This window comes from Camelus bactrianus, chromosome 4 (assembly GCF_048773025.1).
Source record: "Camelus bactrianus isolate YW-2024 breed Bactrian camel chromosome 4, ASM4877302v1, whole genome shotgun sequence".
Lineage (NCBI taxonomy): Eukaryota > Metazoa > Chordata > Mammalia > Artiodactyla > Camelidae > Camelus > Camelus bactrianus.
In genome coordinates this window covers 30,748,175-30,771,524 of record NC_133542.1, presented here as the reverse complement: position 1 = coordinate 30,771,524, position 23,350 = coordinate 30,748,175, and the positions used below count along the sequence as shown (strand labels likewise).

The following is a 23,350-nucleotide window of genomic DNA, read 5'->3' as shown; positions in this document are numbered from 1 at the left end:
GAAGCAAACTGAAGATAATGTAGTTGGATGGGTCAGCCTTAGTAACATTTAGGCTCAACCCAATTCTTTAAGGAATTAAAAACAACTGTACTTGTCTTACTCATCAAGTCTTTGTAAGAATGGAAATGCTGCCCTAGAAACAATTCAAAGCCCACCTATCCTTTTTACCAGGCCTCCCTATTCACCTCAAAAGGCTTGTAGAAACAAAGTCCTTCTTGAAGGAACCTGCATTCTTTCCTTGTGCCTTTGACATGTAAATACTCTACCCCGGTGAAGACAAGCCTGCAGCCCAGCCTCTGCAGCCACTCACAATGGTGCACTACGAGGGGACTCAGGATAATAAAGGACAAGATACTGGCCCTAGATAGCTAGATGCTTGTCAAAGGAATGAATTCAATGAGCCCAAATGTTTGCTTCCTCCCATACATAAAAAAGCATTAAATTCTTTAACTTGAGATGCCTGTTTTTCTTTAGATAACAAGTAATCTTTTATTGTTCCAACTCCTGGTCTTTGTTGTAAAGCTCCTATATATCCTAGCTCCTCCCCTACCTCTTCGGAGCAGTCCCTCAGAGCGATCTGAGAGGCTGTCATCCCAGCTCAAGTCCTCCCACCAAATAAAACATAACTCTCAACTTTTAGGTTGCGCTTTTATTTCAGTCAACATACATATGTTACAGATATATAATATTTTTCTACCCCTGGATGGTATTGCTAAAATTAGTTTATAAAGAGCTCTATTTAATTGGCTTAAGGACAAATAAGTATTATATAAATTAAGTATATTTTCAGAAGTAAAACACTAATCTAAATGTTTTTCAACTCACATGGTCTAGGATAATCTTTGGTACATAAAAGATAGTTTCAGTTTGTTAATTAAAACAGGTATATCTTTAGAGTTATCAGCATTAAATATAATTTTTTTTTTAGGTTTACTTAAAGTCAAAAAAGCTCATGTTATCTCTGGTACAGAATTTATCAGCAAGAAAGATAAGATGATGGTGAGCTGTTTAATATCTCATAAAATTTTCATGAGTAATCTTAACATAACTGTTAAGAACAAATAAATTAAATAGATGTAAGTGAAGTAGGAGGAAAAGGGACAGGGCACAGCCGTTGAAGGAATGACACAGCAACTGAGAGGACAAACTGGCTGGAACCAAGATGGTGGAAGATTTGACTTCTAGTAGACCTTGAGCCTCATGGCACGCCCACAGGCGCCATGACAATTCCTAGGCTGACCATAAAAGGTCAAAAATTGGGCGGTGGGGGGGGTGGTATTTCCTGGAAATCCTTGCCCCTTCCTCAAAGTAGTTGGAATAATCCTCCTACTCATTAGCATTTGAAATTACCAAGCCCATAAAACCTAACTCTGGCACCTCGTGGTTTCTCTCGCTACATCGTGCTCACCTTCTGAGGTGGCCCGCACTCTGTCTATGAATTGTGTATCCACTTCTACTTTAAACACTCCACACCTCTCAGCTTCTCTCCCTCTCACCTTTCTGGGATGGCCCACATTCTGCCTATGGAGTGCGTATCTCCTAAGCCATTTTCCCTTCCGAGAGAGACAGACTGCACTCTGTCGGTGGAGTGTGTATCTCTCTAAATAAACTTACTTTCACTTTACCATGTCTTGCTCTTGAATTCTTTTCTGCATGAGGCAAGAATCTATTCTCCCCAACATAAGTAACATAAAAGTTTACAAATGAAGCTTTAAAGGATAATTATGCTTTATGATATATTTACTTAAAAATAGTTTCCAATATATAAAAAAAAAGAAAAGGTTTCCAAAATCATTTTGGTAACTTGAAATCTTAAAGCTATACTGAAATAAGTTAAATGATGAATATTCATTGACTATCTAGATCACTTCCAAATAAGGTATAACACTGAAACATTAATTACTGAACGTAGGTTTATCTACTTTTGGGTTATTATAGAGGAACTAAAGATAATTGGGTCTATTAGTAAAAGTGCTAGTGCTTCACTAAAAAATTATGCTGTGAGGAAGCATATGCTTCTAGAAATTATTAAACCTGTATTCATAAATTTGCAATCTAAAGAATGCTGCTGTTACAGTTTACAATTGCTTACTTCTTACTTTTCACTGAAATTAAGGTTCCTGAGGACTAAGAATTCTAATTAATGTGTAATAAAAAGCACTAGAAATAATAAGGAAAACAACTTTGTATGCAAGGAAAGTAAGATCTGTTTTTGACTAAGAAAAATGTATGAAGTATGGAGATGCATTTTTGTTAAGAACAATTAAAGTAATTTTGTCCTAAAACAGTATACTTATATAAAAGTAGAACTTAATTTCCTTTCATGTGCCAAGAGGACAAAATTTTCCTGGACTACTGTTCTGCTCTTTATAAGAAGAGACTGTGAATGGTTTTCCTTTACCTTTTAAGTAAGCTGCCTAGAAAGCAAAGATTTTGTGTTTTGCTAAAATAATTTCCTGTGTTTTGTACTGTCCTTATCAGGTCTTCAATTAAGAAAACTGAGTCTTCTCAATACTAAAAGAGCTAAGTTTTGCTCACAACTATGTAACCTGTATTTGCCTTTAAAATTTTTTGTTGCTTTGGTTAAACAGATAACTAAGTACATTGTTTCATAATGATCTGCAATCCTATTTAGTCAAGCGTTTAAAACCATTTGATATCTTTGCAAACTTCCCAAAATCAAACTCTAAATTAAGTCTTTTTGACCTGAAAGTTACTTTGGGATTCTGCAGAGGGACCCTGCAAGGCCTCAAAAGATTTGTTCTCTCTCTTTATAAAAAAAAAGAGATATTAAACTAATTAGGCTTATCTGGTATGTTATATTACATGGGGAGCACTGTCAAATAAGAAGTAATAACTATGTCTTATTTATATGTATATAGGTTATCAATATAAGTATCCTAGAAATTTTGTATGTCCTGGTATAATATTGTCACTTGTGATTCTAGTTATTAACTTAAAATGTTGTATATCACAGAAATAACCAAGTTTTTTTTGTCAACAGCATAAGGAACTCTCACCAGTCTTTAACGATGGCCATTTTTAAGACTTTTGCCACTTACAGACAGTAACTGTTTTACTCTGATGCTTTTGCAAAAATGTTCCTGCAAAAGTACTTCATCTTCAGGGAGACTCATGGAAAAGACTCTTAACAAATCCAAGTTTCTGATAACTTTCAGATTATACCACTGAACTGAGTAAGAATTTGCAGAAAGCTAATAGAGAAACTGATGGCTTCATAAAACTGCTAACAAAAGATCAAGATCAACAAGAATTAATTACATAGGGCTAAATGTATTGATGAGGATGATTATAAATTTTAAGACTTTTGTTTGAAACACTGTGGTTCTTTAATGTTTTGTTTTCCCAGATTTAAGGAAACCTTTTTTTCTCTTTCATCTTAAGCTATCAGCAATCTGGTAAAACATACTTTTTTGAACAAAGATGACTATCTTTTTCTCCCTACCTGATCCCTCCAGTATTCAGAAACTCTATTCTTATTTTCATGGCTACACAGTTATTTGCATAAGTTCAGTAAGAATCTGTTTTCCCTGTAACAGGGCAAAATTGGAAACATTGGTTATATTACCAAAGCTTTGACTAGAATGTCATATTGGAGAATATGCATAAAATCAGATATGGGCAGACAATTTTAAGGAACTAAAGTTGACTTAATGGAGCAAATAAAAGCCCCTTAGGAAAACTGGCCTGGTTCCTTGTTTGCAGGGTTCCCAGAAGCCTCACCAGGTGAGTAAGGAAGGTCACCACTTGACAGGCTCAGAAACCCCGAGATATTTTGGACCACAAGAAGAGAGGAATTCACGTAAATCTATAGGTATTGCAAGTGATGTTTGATGGTGAATTACTGGCTTGGGTTCTTAGCCTGTAGTGGCTTTTAAAACTCCAATCTAAGATTCCTTTTGAAAAGTTCAGCAAAGCAGATTTTAAAATAGCATATATGGTCAATGACTGTTCCTACTGCTCTTATGTAAAAAATCAGGCCAAGTTTAATGAGTCTGGACTATTTATGCAAACAAATTAGTCTTATTATGATTATTTTTGATAGAAATTAAGGTGATTATAGAGGAAAAAATTGTATTTCAGTAGAAAATTATAACACAATCTTGTGGATATCATAGTCTAGTCCTGTTTATTGTCTTTGAGGTTTTGTTATACACCTATAAACTGAACTAGATCCTGAAGTTGTCACATTTTCTCAAATATCTGGCTACATCTCTCCAAACTAATATTTCCAGTTTTCTCTCACTCTTCTGATGTGGAATAACTAAAAACAAAGACTGCCCTTGAACCACCTTGGAAGGAATCATACCAGGTTCTCCTCACTACCCAGATGGCAGTCAAATTTCAGGCACTTGAGTCTTGGGTCCACATCTCCCATTTAAAAAGGGCTCCTCTTGACTCTCTCTGGGAACTGCACACCAGCTCCACATATTAAATTAAAACTGATGAGGGAGGGTCCTCCCCCGAAGTAGACAGTATCTTGAGGTGGACAAGTTCTCCCAAGATCACAGATCAAGATCTTCATCTCCAATATGAAAATTTTCTTTTTGCCTTTTTCCCTATTTGCTTTTTCTCTTTATTAATGCACAGGAAGACAATGCTCCTTAACTCTGTAAACTATTGCTGAATCTATTGCTAAGGTCCTGCTAAGACTTTCTTGCTAAGTTGGTTTTAGATGACATAAACGCTTTAGATACTTATCGGCTGAATGAAGAGCCGTCTATGCCAGAGCAAATATCTCCTGCTGTACCTCAGGTATTATAGTGAATACAAGAAATTAACAAACAAGCCAATTAGCTTAAACAGGCTGATGCCCCTTCAGGTATATTTGCTTTACTTGATACCAACTGATTTGGTTTATGGGAGCCCTGGCTGAGGAGTATACTTCAGTCTCTTGGTATTCTCCCGTTACCATTATAGTCTCCCTGGTACACTATGTTCTCTCAAAGATCTTAAATGAATGTTTGTAGCATCGCCATCAGCAGTCCTATTATCAGATGGTCTCACTCCACTTGGAAAAACAGAAAACAGGATGAGCAATGAGATGAACAGCAAAAACCATTCTCCCGTGTATCTGACATCATAACCTGAGTTTCACAATGAGGGAAAAGCAACTTTGATGGTGACTGAGAATGGCACTAATACCAATTTTTCTGGTCAATTTCTCATGTATGAGAGGATGACAAAAAAGGGGGGAAACTGTTAAATTAATTTAACAGAGAAGCAATTAGACTGATGTGACCCTAATGCCATGGTGACTATAAAACCCTCTCCCTGAGTTCCTGCTTGTGGAGCAATCCTGACCACTTTTGGTTTGGCATTGCCCAAATATATTTTTGCTCAAATAAACTCTTAAATTTTTTAATATGCTCAGTTTATCTTTTAACAAAACATACACTTGGTCTTCAACCCCTTTCCTGACACATAACTACTAAAACCCTTGGAATTCCTAACTGATGAGAGTAATAATGGTGTCTTTTGTTATGTTAATGAAGCGACTCTTGGACTGCACCTAAAGATGGGGGCTGGTTGCCAGGAGGACCAATCATATGATCAGAGGGTTAGAATTTTCAGCCCATCCCAGACCTCTGAGGACAAAAGAAGGGCTGAAAGTTGAATCAATTGCCAATGGCCAATGATATAATCACTCACACCTATGTAATGAAGCTTCCACAAAAACTCAAAAGGACAAGGTTCAGAGAGCTTCTGGGTTGGTGAACACATGGAGATTTGGGGGAAAGTGGCCCTCTCAAAGAGGGTATGGAAGCTCCTTGCCCTTTCCCCACACCTTGCCCTATGCAGCTCTTCCCTCTGGCTGTCCCTGAGTTATATCTTTTTAAAATAAAACAAGAATCTAGAAAGTAAAGTCCTTTGAGTTCTGTGAGCCACTCCAGCAAATTAATAGAACCCAAGGAGTGGGTCATTGGAAACTCTGATCTATAGCTAGTCAGTCAGATACACAGGTAGCAACCTGGACTTGTGATTGGCATCTGAAATGTGTATGGGAGGACAACATGTGAGATATGACTCTATCTCCAGGTAGATAATGTCAGAACTGAGCTGAACTGTAGGACACCCAGCTAGTATCTGAGAATTGCTTGTTGGGGGGGGGGGGGGATTAGAAATCGGTGCAGAATCAGGTGATACAAAGGATGAAAAAGAAAGAGTCACAAATATATCTGAACTTCCTGCTTTGTGAAGCTGGATGGATAGGGCCTTCAAACTCACTAAATAAAGGCTCGATTACTGTCACCACACTGCACAACTCCAGGGGTCACCATCCACTTTGCAGTCAATGTCAATGGTGCCCCTGGAGTTGTGCACAAGCAACAGCCTCACATAACATGTGACACAAAGACAATGTGGCTCCCTAACCTGGGCCTAGCTTCCTCCTATCTACCATTTTCTTCCTGGTAAACTTAAGGGTTGTGGTCAATGGCCAATGTGCCTGAAGGCCAGTGGAATTAAATGTTTTGTGTTTAACTATTCAAGTCAAATTCCACTTGAATAACATCATGAACCTAGGCCTTCAGAGGAATTCTGGGCAAAGAGAAAGTAGGAAGAAGAAAACTCCATGAGCACATGACTCATGTTGCAGGCATGTTGGAGGGTTGTTCACTCTCTCCCCACTCATCACTGATATCAATGCAATGCTCATGTAGCCCAGCACATATGGGTTTCCACTCATGTGGTCCACTGATGGGAAGAGCCTTGGATGCTGCTACTTCTGGGCTTCAGTGCCAGTAAGTTGTGTTCCATAGAGTCTGACCAGAGGCCTGAGACTGACTCACCCGTTGCAGCTTGAAAAGGCTGAAGCAAGAGAACAAAGACCTCTCCAAGCTTCCTCTGGGTTCTCCAAGGCAGCCCACAGGATGCTGTGGTCCCTAAAGAATGGCTTGGCCACAGCTCCTCCTAGGGTTTCAGTTGACTAAAGCCAGAAAAGGACCCATTCTAAATGGCAGCAGATGGCAGTGTTCACATCTCAGAAAGTCACAGAAACACAGCAGCATGGGGTAGAATCCAGGGATGCTCACCTGCCATTCTGCCTCCCACCTTCTTGCTTGTATATACAGGTATACTGTAGCTCCACCTCAAAGCATGTTCCACTGGCAGATCAGCCTCTGTGAAGCAGGGAACCTAGAGAAACCAAGCCCTGAGTCCAAGAAAGATTGAGTCTTCTGACTCCTGAAACCAAGCATGATTATGTATGTTAAGGAGTTTATAGGGGAATCATCCTGAAGTCTTGTTGGCCTGGGTTGGAATCCTGCTATAGCTTATCTTTAGCAATGTGACCTTGGATGAGATTCCTAAGCTTTCTGTGCCTCAGTTTTCTCATCTGTAAAATGAGGATGATAATAATTGTTTTTATCATAGAGGGAAAAATTTTAGACACATACAGCATTTAGATCAGTGCCTGATGTGGTAAACATCTAATAAACATTCACTATTATTACTCCATTAGAACTGGAGTATGACACTTATGGCTCTTAGGACATCAATGGCAAGCTAACAAGTTGCAGTTCCGTGCCTGCTTCCCTTGAGCTCCAGTGACCATAGTTTGTGAGGTGAGTGCCAAGGGAACACAGGCAAGCTACCAACAGCATTTGTCACAAAATGCCTCCAGTGGGGAATAAGACTCTCAAATCCTGTCTTATTGCCAAGCTACAATTTTAACACTTAAAGAAATGACCTGAAACCTTTTTCATTCCCCCAATATATTCTCTACTTAGACAGCTGTATGGGGTCAAGAAGTTTTCCACCTCTGTGGGACACAGTTTCCTTGAATGTAAACCAAAAATTCTCTGAGGTCCCCTCTAGCAATAACATTCTGAGTCTGTGAACCCAGGCCTGCATAAAACCAGCCAGGGCACCTTTGCATTTACTCTTTTATTTCTTTTTCTTACTCTTTCTTTTTCAGCTTGTTTCTGATAATTAACATTTCAATATCAAAGCAAGAATAATCCTCCAAATTTACAAATGTGACAGCCAGCGGCAGGCGGGGGGGCGGGCCGGGGTGGGGGGAGGATATACCGCTGAATGGTAAAATATTTCTCAATGGGTATTTCTAACACTTCACAAATTGTTCTAGAACTAAGCGGTGACCAGCAGCCCATAATAGAGTCACTGTAACCCCACCCACCTCACTAGAGAAGTCAAAAGGCTATAAAGCATTTATCAATTAAAATGAGCTAGACACTGTACCAAGCTCTGCTCTCTATCTCTGCAGGATCCTACAACAAAGAGTTACAGCATTCCAGGGTGGAAAAGAACTTTAAAATCCATCATATGTGACCACTCATCTGATACAAGAACCTCCTCTACAATATCCCTCCAGTAGCATCTACTCTGTGTTTAAACTCCTCCAGTAATGGGAAATTCACAATTTTTATAATTTATTAGTTTTTTCACCTGTTCAACAAGTGACCAGACACAATGGTGAATCAGACTGAAATAATCCTTGTCCTCAAAGAGCTTACAGTCTAGATAGAGATACAGATGAATAAATGAATGCAGTGAGATATTGTACTGAGCTATTAATCTTTGTGCTTTTCCATATTTCTCTGAATAACACCCTTCCTCAAGTCAGCCAAAGGCTTTTACATATCCTTAATGAAAATGAGGATTATTCCAGCAGAAATGCTAATAGGCAGAAATGCTAATAGACAGAAATGGTTAAAACTTACTTTTGGTATATCCAATGTAAGCTCACAGAAGAAACAACAGTTTCAAAAGCCAAACCATTTTAATTCATATGGTCTGGATTCTGCCAAGAGAAGAAAAGGCTCTTTAAAATCAAAAAGCAAGATCTCAAGGACAGCAAGGCAGAGGCCAATAGTTCTCAAAATTTGGTGCTTATTATTAGAATTACCTGGAGGGACTGCAAAAACACCTATTACTGGTATCCACCCAGAATTTCTAATTCAGTACGTCTGGGATAAACCCGAGTATCTGCACTACTAAAACCTTCCCAAGTGATGCTGTTGCTACTGGTCCAGGCACCACACTTTAAGAACCATTAGTGTAGAGTTTAGACCTTTGACAGTGGATTGGAAAGAGAAAGATCCAGGCTAAGGTCTGGGGGAAATTAAATGACCTGCATCTGGGCTGGGAAGCAAAATAGAGATGAAATAAAAGGCGGTACCTGGGAAGTGGCTGAGCTTACTGAGAAAAGGAACTGGATTCAGGATAACTTGGAAAAACTGGAGTCAACAGTGAGAAGCTTTTCATAATCACCCATTACAAGCACCAGGTGAGCCAGGAAGGAGCTAAGTCAGTACATACAAATCACCCATTGCCATTTGCACAAGCACTGCATGTTACTCACATGAAGGATAACATTAGCTATTCTTCCCACTGCTGAATGGTCACTACCCTCTACTGACTGCTACATGCATGCCACCCTAAGATGATCTAGTAGAAAGGCCCATGCCCTGGGCCATCTGTATTAGTTTCTTAGGGCTACCTTAACAAATTACCACAAATGAGGTGGCTTAAAACAATAAAAATTGATTCTTAAAGTTCCGTCGTCAAGGTATCAGCAGGCCACGCTCCCTCTGAGGCCTCTGGAGAAGAACGATCCCCCTTCCCTCTTTCAGGTTCTGGAGGCCCCAGGCATTCCTTGACTTGTGGGAACATAACCCTAATATTCACATGGCTTTCACAAGCCTCCATATTCACGTGGCTTTCTTCTCTGTGTAGGTCTCTCTGTGTCCCTCCTCTTCTTATCAGGATACCAGTCACTGGATTTAGGGCCCATCTAATTCAATATGACCTCATCTTAACTTATGTGTGTAAAGACTCTACTTCCAAATAAGTTCACACTCCACAGTTCCAGGTGCACATTTTGGGAGGTCACTATACCATTCAAACTACCATTACAGAACTGCCCTCACTCTCCCTTTTCAACATCTCAGGACATTCATTGGTCCCTTAAAACAGAAGGTGGAACTCCTGACCTCCGGAGAAGTGACTGAGCAGCAGGAAAACCCCCTAAGCCTATGCTTAGGCGAGAGTGGTTGGTGGTAAATATCACCTATTGCCCAATTATGATAGATTTTGATAGGTTACGATGAGGAAATGTGGGATGCCATGGGAACACAGAAGGCAGACACTAAACACCGACTTGGAGTGTTAAGCAAGGTTTCTCAAATTTTGGAATGTCTAAGGTAAGATCTGAAGGACGAGATGGTCAGATGAAGTCAGATGAAGATATGGTGGGAAGAGAGACACGGGGCAAGAGTATTCCAGACAGAGGGAACACAGGGACAATGGCCTAGAAGTGAGAAAAATATAATTCATTACAGGAGCACAAAGACATTCAAAATGGCTGGGTTGTAAAGTGGTGCAAGGGGGTGGGAGGAAGAGCATATGGGGACTGAAGTCTGAGTATCTGTCTCTTATCTCTTGAAGCCATATAGAACAATCCTAACCATTCTTCAACTTGGGAGTCCTTAAGCATTTAAAGACAGATATCTAGTTATCCCTACATTTTCTCATTTCCAGGTTAAATATATTTAATTCCTCCAAGGATTTCTCATATACTTTGTAGTCTCATCTCACCACTAACTATCCTGGTTTAAGTCTTCCAAACTCACTCCAGCTTGCCTAAATCTTTAGTAGAAGTAGAAACTTGAAATGAAAGATAATACTCCAACCCAACACCAAAGGATCAACACTTTGACTGTAATGATCAATGTTTACTGATAGCACCTTCCTTGATCTAGTTTTTGAGGCAGAGACTGCTAACTGGCTCTCCATATGCATCATTATTTTCTTCTTAATGATAAAAGCCCCCCAAGGTTTAGCTGAGCACCTGGCTGGCCAAACAGCCTTCCCTGTAGCCAAGCATGGTCATGCGACTATGTTCTGGTCTACAACCTTCTTAACAAAGCCACTTACTCTCATCTTCCTCCCTCCCCTGCCCTGCTGGCTGAAAATAGGGACAACTGTGGCAGCCTTGTGCCCAAAGATGGAAGCCCCATGTTGAAACAGCAGAGCAGACCAGCCCACCTGGGTTTCTGGATGACTTCCTGAGACAGAGACCAGTCAACCCACCCTACATGGCCCACCCATCTCTGGACTGCTAGATGAGGTAGAAAGAAACTTCTATAATCTTTCAGCCACTGTAACTAATGCAGGAGTCATCCTCATGTGGTCCCTATTGATAAAGATTGCATTCAGAATAGATGTATATTTAGGCATTCTTAAGCCCATCAATCCATTCATTAAATATATTGAACATTTACTAGGTGCTAGACACCATGTATTCTAAACCTTATACGTGGTGGTATCAACATTTCTGGAATAGGCAGTATATTTCTCTTTGTTTACAATTTTTATTGTTATGACATCAGGGGATTCTTGGTTCAATGATAGTCTTTTCAGCTCCTTGTTAGTCTTTATAGCATTGTGTACTCTGTGACCGCTGCTTCATCTGAGCTACCCCCTTCAATTCTCATAACAACTTTATGAGACAGGTTATTGTTACTCTCATCTTACAAATTAAAAAACTAAGCCTTCTCTTAAAAATTGACTTCAGTTTCCTTAAGAATCAGCAAGTAATAAAATCTTAAGAGACAGGGAGAGATTTCCAGCATTTTCTAAGCAGTAAAGAATGACAGAACAAGATCTTGATCAAAGGCCTTTCAAAACTGCTCTGAGCTAGTTTCTTAAATTCAATCCACTGAACAATAGATCTCCTGCTCTGTGGGAAAAAATATGGTTTCTTGGTCAAATAAGTTTGAGGAATATTGCATAATGAGATTCACACTGTGCATTAAAATATTTAAGTCTCTGACAAAGACCTGCAGAAAAGAGACCTGTTCAACCTGATTTAACCTAATGTTTCCCAAATGAACTTGACTATGAGGCCTTTTTTTCAAGTAATGCTATTAACTTCTCTCAGACTTTAAAGAAGGGCTGCTCTAGACATGACTGTGATGCAATGAGATGGGAGGAACCTTTCTGTTTCACCTGCTTTCATTCCCCATAATTTCCAGGTTACACCCGATTGGAGTTATCTTCCCATGAGAAATCATATTCTCATAAATCTTCAAATAGTGCTTTACAAAAAGGTGGAATTTCAGGAAACACCAGAGAAAAACATTTTTCTTTGGGAACTTCTTTGATTCCTCAGATCCTACCTGGAATGCTGCCACCATGTCTGCTTTGCTGACCTTTCAAGGACAGGACAGGACAAGATTTACTGTTAGAGGGTTAAGCACTTAGAAACAAAAGTGACTTCTTCATGAGGCAGGCAATATGATAGTATCATTATTCAGGGTGTCCGAATTTGAATTTCAAGACCAACAGTTAGTTACAGCAAGTGTGACTCGGCAGTGTGATCTCATATAAGTCCAGTCAAGTTTAGGAAATGGGAGCTGATTCTTTTACAGGTGAAGAAATTGAGTCAAGGGGATAATGAAAGGCCATCTGTACAGGAAAAGTCCCCGGCAGGTTGTATATCTCCTATTTCTAAAGGAGTTTCCTTCATACAATATTCAGTCCGTCTACAAATTAAAAAAAGAAAGCACAGAATCACCTCAAAACAAGCAACTGTAAAAACAAGCAGCTCTGGGGTATACAGATGGGCAGAAAAAGTGGGGTTGTCAAGGAGCTGGATGGAGAGGCTGGGAAGCTGGTGAATGCCCTCTGCCCCCTCCACCCTTCCGGAAATGATTGCAGCACAAATGCATGCTCATTAAGCAGCAGGCCTACTGAAGGGCAGACTTTTCTGGCCCTGTTTGCAATACCAGGGACCTTGCTTTAATGTTGCCATGGGAAGTTATTGTCATCTTCCTGGCAACAGGTTACCTAGGTGAACACCAAACAGCCTGACCTGGCCCAGTGAGCAGTGGGCCTGGTGTAGTATGCTGTCCCTATGCTGCCTTGCCCGCCCTCTCCTTTCACTCCCACAATCCCTCATGTACACTACCGCCTTTACGAGAGGCAGCATTCATTCCTGTGCACAAAGACACTACAGAAGGCCATCTGTACGAGGGAGGGGGTATCCACAGCCCTTTTCTACTTCTGACCTTCAAAAGTGTGGCCAGCCATGGGCAGTCATTAACTAAAATGAGAACAGCTCTCAGAAGAAACACCCTGTTCCATCTATTTTTACTGAGCATCTCAGTGCCATAATTAAAACAAGTTACAAGCATAAGAAATACCTCCAGTGATAATCAAAGTCTATACCACAAAACAAAATGAAGCCCTAAGCCAATTAACCTGTGAATCTGATCAATTAATTTTAGACAGCTAAATGAAATGATTCAGTTAAAGCAAATCCTCAATTGCTCGTAGGGGTGCCAGATTTAGCAGATAGAATTATCCAGCAATGCTACTCAGCAAAGAGTTTTTGCTCAAATTGAAATGTCATTTCAACTCTATGTGCTTCCTGTGTTAACAAAGCTTTCAGGTCTGGAAAAAGAGAGGCACAATGCAATGATTTCAGGGTCCATCCCTACCCCACTAGCCCTGGGAATGGCACTGACCCAGCTTCTGTCTAGCATGTCACCTACAGGGCCCAGGATAGCCCAGGGCTAAATGGAGGTACTTTCAACATTGCTTAGGATAAGGTTTAAACCTTAAACATCAGGATGCATTCAGGTTATTCTAGAGGGATCCAAGAGGGCCCCTAGGTCCCCTGTCCTTTACTGAAGTGCCCTAAGTTCCCTTCCTCCACTGAACCTGATAGGGGAACAAGGTTAGGGGGCTGACTGACCCTTCCCTCAATCCATCCTTGGTGTTTGTATCTAGGTTCAAGAAATTCAGGTAGGTAATACAGTACTATTATCACCTAATGTAAAAATGTGCTGACTTGGAGAAATTTTTTAGTGACAAGCAGATGTAGAAGAGCAATGACTGGTAAGTCAGGAGACCTATGTCTGAAAGAGATGGGCTATGTGATCTTGAGCAAGTCACTGCACCTTGGGCCTCCATTTCCCCATCTGTTTATTATCTGTAGGCCACATAGCATGATGTTAAAGGGAGATTACAAAAGCAGCAGAAACAATATTTCTCTAGCTCTAGCCCACAGCAAAACCCTCTCCCTGCCCTAGTTTTGGGAGTCTCCAAACAGTATCTGAGAACAAGTCCTCTACATTGCAACATTATGTCATTTAAACCTCACAAAACACTATGAGACAAATAGTAGCCCATTTGAAAGATAAAGAAACTGGGACTCAGAGAGATGAAAATACTTGCCCCAAACCACACAGTTAATGTGTTGCTAAGCAGTGGCTAGAACTCAGATCTGACTTCAGAATGCTTTGCTCTTTCCTGAATATCTAACTGGTAAGGTTGGAAAGAAGACTGCACTGACTTCTAAAAATTTTTTGAAATACAAAAATTATATTTCTCCACAGCATGACTTCTTTTCTTAATAGTCAGGACACCTCTTGATTCTAATCCTGTCCCTTCTTCTAACTGGCCAAGTGACCTTGATCAAGTCATATCCGCTCTGAGATTATGATACCTCTAGATATTGGAAGCATTGGACTAGATCAGTTTTCCCCAAAAGCTTAACTTGTTAAAACGCAACTTTCCAGGTCTTTCTACACAACTACTAAATGAGACTTTCTGGGGTTGAGCCCAGAAATATATATTTTAACAAGCTCCCTGGGTTATTCTTATTCAGGATAATAATTGGCTCTGTACTGGTATTTGGGAACCATCACACTAGACAATCTATGAACTATCTTTCATATCTACCAGTCAACTACTATGTGGTAGGGCCCCAAGTTTGAGGGCAAGGTGTAGCCATCATTGGATTTCAGATCTGGGATGGTGTGCATAAGGTACTAGAGATGGGCCCACTAGGGATAGGTTTGCTTAAGGTTTAGAGCAGATCAGAAGAGAAGAGAAATTGAGGGAAAGCGTGTGAGTATGGGAGATTGGTCCCTGCTCCCAACCCCAAGGACCCCAGTCTGAACTCCAGAGGAAAGGGCTATGAACAGAAAGCGAAAGGAACCAAAGAGGTAGCTTTACATTATGACACCTAAGGAGTTTTAAAAAGTACTGTTGCCCGGATCCCACTGCCAGATCCTTACTTAACTGGTTTAGGGTATGTACCTGAACCTTGGGGTTTTTAAAAGCTTCCCAAGTGATTCCATTTTGAAGCTAAGGTTGAGACTCTGCTCTAGCACACAAGACACAAAGCTCTGGAAATAAGATAAGCATTTAAATGGTTGAAAACTGGTATTTCAAGGACCTTCCTGGTGAGTTCACAAGGAAAAATAATCATCATCCTTTGGATTTAAAAACAATTGAGACTCTCAATACAAAACTCATTACATTTTTGGGATAAACTCAACACCTCAGTCATGTTTCAGTGGCTCAGCTTATATGTTTAGCTACACAGAAAGGATTCAGTCACCAGGTGTGTGAGTCACATGAAGCCCATCCTAACTGACTGGATTTTTCTTTTTCACTGAAGTGAGTGAATTGATCTGTTGTTTTGTCACTGCCTAGCTAAAGCCAGTGGGAAGGTGCCAGTTATCATTTGGAGAAAAGGTATCATTTTGAAGTGCCAGAGGCAGCAGATGAATTGTGTTCATGAAATAGATGTTTCACTCTACTTTTTAATTTGCTCCTGTTTGAGTTAACTGAGCGTTTCATCTTTATTTTTAAAGAATGACATTTACACAGCAGATCAAACTGCCAATCTGTTACATAAACAGCCTCCTTTTACAAAAGGCTGGCGCCGCCTAGAGGCCAAATATGTGCAGGGTTTTAGATTTCTGTTCTGAAGGAGCCTCTTCAACCTGTTGCTTCTGGCTTCAGTCACAAGGAGTTGAGTCAAGTGAAGCAAATCAGATTTTTCATACAGTGAAGTTTCCTAAACAAGGGTGGGGACACCAGAGTGACATTTCAAAGCCAGACTGCAATGCAGTTATGGGGCTGGGGAGACGTGGAACACAAGAAAGTTTCTCTTGATGTGTATGTGCTGACATAAAATGATCTCTAAGACAAAATATCAAGTGAATAAAGCAAATTACTAATTTAAAAAAAAAAAAAGAAGAAGAAAGCTTTCTTGCTGACATCAAAAGTGTCACTTTGGAACCAGATGCCGGGAAGACCTCAGCCAGTGACTCTGCACACAGTGACCTGGGTTTGCTACCCATACATATGTACGGAGGAGCCCAGACCATCTGAAGCTGAACCAGGGTTAATATCTGAAGGTCTCACAAATTGGTCTTACAAAGCCTCAAGACACTAGTGCATAAAACCAATGTTTTCCCAGAGTTTGGTTTACACACCACTTACATCAGCATCACTATGGGCGCCCATTTAAAATGCTATTTCCTGGTGCCACCTCACACCCAGAGAACCAGAATCCGTTGGCATGAGGCTCAGGAAGCTGAATTTAACAGTCTACTGCAAGTGGTGTCCAGGGTTTAGTTCTCACCAAAGCCTGGAACAGCTGTTGAAAGCCCTTGGGTTGCCTTGGGTGGGCTGGGCTCTCTCTTGGTAGAGCGTGACTTTTCCAGTGAGGAAGAACCCACGTGTGCAGGGCTGATGAGAGCTCTTTGTTTCCCACTTATACCTGTAGGTTGACCTTTCCGAGAAGCCTTACACTGGGCACCCCTCATCCAGGGATATATGTACAATGCCAGCCTTTCCCACTGTCTCAGCTGAAATTGACTGGGTCAAGTCTCTTGAATCCAAGTGTCATTCAGCTAATGTGATCCATGAATCATTGCTAATTGATTCATGCTTATTAGCAAGGTCTAATCCCTGGTTCTCAATCCTTAGTTTGTAATAGAATCAACTGAAGCACTGTTAAAGCAGATTACTAGGCTCCACCCCCAGAGCTTCCAATTCAGTAGACCTGGGGTGTGGCCTGAGAATTTGCAATTCTAACTAGTTTCCAGAAGATAATGCTGATGCCACTGACCCAGCGACTACTGGTTCTCAGGCTTTGTTGGATATGAGAATCACCTAAAGAACTTTAAAAAAAAATCTGTACAAGCAGGTCAATCAGATTCAACTCCAATTCAATCAGAATACCTGGGGGTGAGACAGGGCTATCAATACTTTTTAAATTATTCTAGGTGATTACAATTTATAGTCAAGTTTGAGAATTATTATCTAGAACCTTGGAATGTGGCCTAAGATGGTTCTGAATGATCCATTCTCTCAGGTGCTCATGCCTCTGATTCCACTGGGAAGCTTCCTCATTGCCCTTCTCTGCCCACTGGATCACTGATGAACATACAACTTTAAGCACTGCACAAAGCCCTTGGAAAACCCACTCTGCCCTCATTTCATCTCCATTCTTAGAGTATACATGATTCTCCTGAGCTGCCGTGGTCTTTGGCTTGGATTGTAAAAAGACAAAATCTACAAACAGCTGCAGCAGTGTCAAATCACAGGACACTGCCCATTTGGGTACTGATGACATCTAAGATGCAGTCCAAGAGCTAATCAGGGGGATCACTAATTCACCTCAGAGTCAAAGTGCAAAACTGGAAATCTCCCTAATGCATGTGATGCTGAAAGCTCCACAGCAATTTTTGTTCAAAAAAGGAGATCAGAAAGTTTTGGGTGGTAGAGTGGACTTCTCTGAGCAGACATTCTCATGTTGATATTGACCAAGATACAAAGACTGGGGCGAAGTCAAGATCTAACACCACCTGGTGACAAGTGGCTTTGCTTCTTGCTCATCGGTGAAGTCACAAGATCTTGACAGCTTCATGGTCTAGTGTGACGTTAGTATTCCTCTAGAATGTCTGGATCTATCCCCTTTTTCTTAGACTCTTCATACTTTAAATATTTTCTTACATGGCCAAACTTTAATTACTACAGGGAAAAACAATATGTATGTTTTAAATCCCTAAATAATCCACAATGTCTATACCCAAGCACAAGAGTATGAATTACAAATCAAACGAGAAAAAATTATGTTGCTTTCCTCTATTTCCCACAACTGATAACATCTGACTTCTTTTTGAAAATGTGTTTTTAATGCTTTTTCTAATGTATTCAACAAATACTTCAAATAGCTGGGACTAAATTTAATAAAAGAGGTACAATCACTCTATAATGAAAACTATGAAATGTTGCTGAAAATAAACATAAATGAATTGAGTTATATCCTATTCATGAAACAGAATTCTCAACATCATTAAGATATAAATTCTGTTCAAATTGAACTACAGATTCATTTTAATCCACAAACTCCCAGGAAGAATTTTTGTGGAAATTGGTAAGCTAACTTTTCATTGAGGTATAGTTGACTTACAATATTACGTTAGTTTCAGGAGTACAACAAAGTGGATATCATCTGATTTTGAGCTCCTGGTCTGCCCAGGGGTAGAAGTGAGAGGAGTAGGGGAAGACTTCAACTTATCAATTGACTATAACTCAGTTAATTCCATATAAAACATTTTAAAATTCTGTCCCACCCCAATGTCTTTGGAAGAAATGCTCCACCTTTCAGGGTGTATCCTCCTTCCCTATTTTTCTTATCAAGATGGCTCCTGGGCATGGGCGTGAACTTCCAAGTACTTATGGTGGCAGGAGGGTAGGAGTGGGAAGGATGGCCCACATGTCCTTGCTGCTGTCCCCCAGAGCAACATAGGGACTGGGCATCTTCTCCCTGGACACTTGAACCTACTGACCTTTGTGCAGACCTGATTCCACCTGATTCTTTTGGAAACTGTACAAATACCCAAAGAAGGAGTTTCTTATCCTTGAGGTATCCTCTGGTTGCAAATCTGGCTTATCTCTAGTCTAAATGATCTTTTATCTTTTTGGTCCATTGTTTCTCTTAGTATTTCTGTGTTCCCTTTGGGGGACAGTTTTTCCTACTTGGGTTCTCTGACCCCACAGGCACATGCTACATTCTGTGAGTCAAGACTGCTCTCTGCCCAACCACATCCATCATTCTTCATCCATCATTTCCAACCTAGCACCCTGGCAACACTGGAGCTTAACATTTTCCCAGCCTATACCCAAGGAAGTGAGGAATAAACTCATGATTATGAAGACTGGTTTCATTTTAAACTGAGGACATTGATCTCAACAAGTAGCCCTTAGTGCTGCCCTAGAGCATTTATTCTCCCACCCTCCACCATGACTCACTTCATACTGTCTCCCATCTCCCCAAACTCCCATACTCATTTTCTCTTCCTCACCCATACTCATTTTCAGCTGATGAGAGGTCATCTAATTCATTGAGAACATGTAAACTGATAGAAAAGCATCCACAGACTTACACCACCACTTCTAACCAGCTCTTGCATCTGTGCTCGTATATTCTGCCTTCCCTCTTGTTACTGCGAACAAGCAATCCATTCTCCTGATTAAGACAACTCCTCCACTTTAGCATTAGATCCCATTGCCAGTAATTCTGCCATGTCATCATCTTTCTTTCTCTCTACTAATTTAATCTCATAACACTTAAAAATACTGAAATTTCTTTTCCTACCTTGAACTTACATCCTCTTCCATTCTCTTTCATCTATCATCACCCCGCCTCTCTGCTCCCTTTTACAACAAAACTCCTGTTAGGATTTGGCTGTATTCATTTCGATTTCCTCCATAGTTCCCCTCTTTCTCCCCAAGACCATTCCACTGATACTGCTCTTTAATGCCATTAATGGCCCCCATATTGCTCAAACTAGTGGTCAATTCTCAATCTTCATCCTATGTAACATAACCAGCAGTATTTGACAAACTTGGTTGAGTTTTCTTTTTGATATACTTTCTTTATTTGACTTCTTAGAAATCCTGGTTTTCTTCTGACTTCCTTATCAGCTCTTCTCCCACCTTCCTGTGACTTCTAAATGTGGAGTGACCCAGGACTCAGTCCTCTGGCCTCTTCTCTTCTCCTGTCTTCTCTTCTCACTCATTCCTTTGGTGTTCTCATCTAACCTCCTGGCTTTAAATATCATCCATTCTAATGATTCTCAAATTTCATTTTCAGTCTAAACCTCTTCCATGATTCAAGTATCAAACTGTCTAATCCACAGTTTCACTTGGAAAACCAAGAAGGATCTCAGACCTGACCTGTCCACACCTAAATTCTGATCTTCCCCGCTAAAACCAACTACTTCTACAATTTTCCTCAATACAGGAAGCAGCAATTCTCTGCTTCCAGTATCTCAGGCCAAATTTCCTGGTCTCTTCTCTTCTTCTCAGATTGCCAAACCTCATCCATTAGCAATCCTGCTGACTCTACTTTCAAAATATATGCAGAATTCACACCTCTCAGTGTCTTCACCATTGCAACTCTGGTCCAACTTGTACTTATCTCTCAGTTGGATTATGGCATTAGTCACCTGACTGATCTCCTGCTTCCACCTTCTCTCTCTTCAGTCTATTCTCAAAACAATAGCTGGAAAGATCCCTTTAAACCAAAGTCAAAGTAGGTCACTACTCTATTCAAAAGTCTCCAGAAGTTTCCATCTCAGAGTAAAAGCTGAAGTGTTTACAAAGTCCAACACAATCTGTTCTCACCCTTCCCTGCCACTGAGCCCCACCATTAACTCAATGACCTTATTTCCTACTTCTGTCCTTCCTTCAATGTGCTCTTCTTGGAATACTTTTAGCCAGTACCCTCACCTACTTTAGGCACTTGTAAAGATGTTGCCATCTCAGTCAGGCTTTCTATAATGATCTTAGTTAAAAAATCACAAGCCTACTCCCCATCTCACATCTTTACGCTATCCTACTTGCTTTGTTTTCTCCAAACCTTTTTTTATATATACCGATTGACATATGTGTTTAACACATTTACTTATTGTGTGGATTTCTCAAAAGAATACAAGCTTATAAGAGCATTTTACTAGAACACAATAGCATGCAGTAAATATTTTTAATATATCTAATTATTTCTAACACTCAGTACCCCCCTAGCTGAGGTTCTGACCTGCAGAGGAGAAACCAAGGTCCACATATCTCACCACCTGCCTTTGTTCTTCATTCTCCCCTTCCTTAAAGATTCTCTGTGGCAGATTTAAAGCAGGTGTTTACCTCCATTTCCCAAACTCATTTTCCAAAGCAGGAAGTCAATAAATAATTTTTAAAAGTTAAAAGTCAAAGTTACATGTAATTTTGAAATATGGTAGTAACCACCAGAAAATAAAGAGAATTGAAAGTGGTTGCCTCTGAGGAGTCAGAATTTGGGGATAGGGAAGAGTAAGGCAAGGGATTACATTCTTCAGTTTGTTTCTTTGTTGTTAACTTTTGTTATTTAAGCATTAGAGTACAATTTGAATGCAAAATTTAAAAAGAAACAGATAAAATAAAGTTATAGTAGAAGATTTTAATATACTTCTTTCAAATCAGTGAGATCTACGAGACAAAAAATAAATACAGACACAGAAGAACTGAATATTACAATCAACTCACTTATTTTAATTGCTAAAGAATTTGGCATCTATTGAAGGAAAGACATATTATAAAAACTTATCATGTACATGGCTGTAAAAAAATCCTCAAGAAAATACAAAAGTAGAGATTTTACAGAGGTTATTCTCTAATAAGAATCCAGTATCATTAGAAATAAATGATATATAAAGGGAGCTTAGAAATTTAGAAATTCCTTCTCTCTCTTGATGCAGCCTAGCTTTCAACAGCATTTTGTCTCTTGGGACACAATACATTAAAAAGCTTCATTTGACAGTCAAAGCTGAGTGATGACTTTGGTGTTCTAGCCAGTGACTACCCTGCCCCTGAAGCATTGAAACTCATTGATTAAAAGGATGGGAAGCCATATGGCATCTTGATTTAAGAGGAATAAAAAATACATTAAATAATTCCTAAAATATCATATCCATTATTCATAAGTATAGCCATTACTTTAAATCCAGAGCCACAAAATGTCAATCAGCTGATGGAAAGAACTGGAATTGCCAATCTCAGTTGCACCTCTATGCCCACCTTTGGTCAGCTTCTCTGGAAGAATTAATAAACAGTGAGGTAGTAAGATTTATGATGGATGGTATTTCAGCCAATAGTTGAAAAAACTCTTTAAAGTATCTGGATAAGTGCTTCTCAAAGTGGTGTGCCAGTTAAAATGCATACGCCTGTGCCCCACTCCTGACAACTAAATCAGAATATGTGAAGCTCAGAAGTCTCCTTTTCCAACAGGCTTTTAGATGGATTTTTAAATGTGCTGAGTTTGAGAACTACTTACTTACATAATCCAATAATAATCTAACAATAATAATCTCTCAATAATCCACAGTAAACTAAAAATCATGGAAGGAAGGGGACCCAGCATTGTAGCTTTGTGTGTGTGTGTGTGTGTGTGTGTGTGTGTATGTTTGTCTATTGCTTTACAATTAAATGAAATGAAAGTCTTAAGAACACCTAAGAAAGTTGAAACACAACTATTTTATTGGGTTATTTTTTGTAATTTTGACTTTGAGCCATTTTAGTAAAGGAAATCGGAGAGCGGAGTTTTAGCTTGATATGGGGACATCTGGCTCACATCTACATTTCCCATGTATGTCAGTCATTTCCCAGTAACTCGCCTTTACTCAGTGCCCACATATTCCCACCATATTTGCTCATTGCTCAAGAAGCTCCCCAACAAAACTGCCTTCTCAAGTTAAGCAAGATATTTCACAAAACAATACAAAAGTTCACAAATATTTTAACTGACAATTCAAACCCGTAGGAATATATTCAAAACTTTCTCAATTGTGCAGAGATGTTTGGACAAGTAAGCTAATTGCAGCATAGTTTATAACAGCACAAAGTCAGAATCAGCGTAAGTATCTGTATCAGTTAGAGCTGTTTGTCTGCATGTAAGAGAACATTTAAAATTATCACCACTTAAACAAAACAGAAATATATTTCTCCCTTACCTGAAAGAAGTTGAGAGGAGGTAGGCAATCCAGGGCTGATATGGCATCATCGGAGTGTCATCAGGAACCTTGGTTCCATTCTTGCCAGTTCACCATCTTCAGGAATTTGTTTCCATTCTTTAAGGTCCACATCATGACCATGTTTGCTACTTCTCGACATCCACTCACCACCTGGGAGAGCAAAGGGAGAATAGGTGGAAATCTGAGCAGTTGCATATGTTTAAATCAAGAACAAAAATTAAGTTTAAAGGGATTGTTTCAATTATTGTACTGAACCAAGTTTACTGGGTTTGACTTAAAATTAGATTTTTCTTCCTACTTCTATATGGATGGGAACTACTGATGAAATTTGGATAATTAATAGAAAATTTCTTTAAACCACATTTTCTATGTTCACCTGAGTACAGCATGAGTAAATTTACAATCCTAGTGACTGATATCTCTTTGAAATTTTTAAAAATGTTTTCATCTTGGTGTCTCTTTCAGATTGCTTTACTATCTCAGTTTTA

General features: G+C 39.7%; 1 protein-coding gene across 1 annotated transcript in view; it reads right to left on the bottom strand.

The window, feature by feature from the left end:
* GLIS3 (GLIS family zinc finger 3) overlaps positions 1–23,010 on the bottom strand; it is a 498,554-nt gene extending 475,544 nt beyond the window's left edge. Inside the window, exon 1 of the mRNA XM_074361627.1 lies at positions 22,842–23,010. The gene's annotated coding sequence lies outside the window, so the exon portion shown is untranslated. The remainder of the gene's footprint in view (positions 1–22,841) is intronic.
* Positions 23,011–23,350: the final 340 nt, after the last annotated feature.